Source organism: Alosa pseudoharengus, unplaced genomic scaffold (assembly GCF_046254945.1).
Source record: "Alosa pseudoharengus isolate Yale_2024_CS ecotype anadromous, Long Island Sound unplaced genomic scaffold, YU_APseudo_1.1 YU_APseudo_1.1_scf_4, whole genome shotgun sequence".
NCBI classification, from domain to species: Eukaryota; Metazoa; Chordata; class Actinopteri; order Clupeiformes; family Clupeidae; genus Alosa; species Alosa pseudoharengus.
Window position 1 is genome coordinate 35,246,188 of NW_027468774.1, and position 475 is coordinate 35,246,662.

The 475-nt window shown below is 37.7% G+C and overlaps 1 protein-coding gene across 1 annotated transcript in view; it reads left to right on the top strand.

Moving 5' to 3' along the window:
• slc6a6a (solute carrier family 6 member 6a) overlaps positions 1-259 on the top strand; it is a 17,527-nt gene extending 17,268 nt beyond the window's left edge. The window contains exon 15 of the mRNA XM_076266029.1: positions 1-259. This exon is cut by the window's left edge and continues 1,429 nt beyond it. The gene's annotated coding sequence lies outside the window, so the exon portion shown is untranslated.
• The last annotated feature ends 216 nt before the right edge of the window (positions 260-475 follow it).

Below are 475 nucleotides of genomic sequence, written 5' to 3' on the forward strand. Positions count from 1 at the left end.
CTACTGTACTGCTGGAGCGAGAAGACTGTGTAGCCCCAGCAACTGTGTCTCATGATCTCCCCTTGTGCACATTTGCCCAGCTGGCACGGTGCATAACAAACACACGTACTCCCAAAGGGTACAAAACATTAACTAAATAGTTTTTATGTCAACAGAGAAAAAACTACATGTGAACCAAAACAGATTTGTTACAGATTCAGCCCCTTCAAGATGCATATTGCATCTGTGTTATTCGAAATAAAGGTTTTTTTGCGCTAAACTGAAGTGAGGTTATTCATTTTTTGAGTGTGTTTTAGTATTAAGTGTGATAAAACATTATTGGCGAACCCTATAGTGAGATTAAGCACAGATGTTAAGTTACAAATGCAGAACATCATCCGTTTTTCCCATGGAGTAAAATGTATTATTTTGTAACTCAAGAGATTGTATCATGATATACATCACACACATGGAGAAGTCAGATGTTTCCTGATGA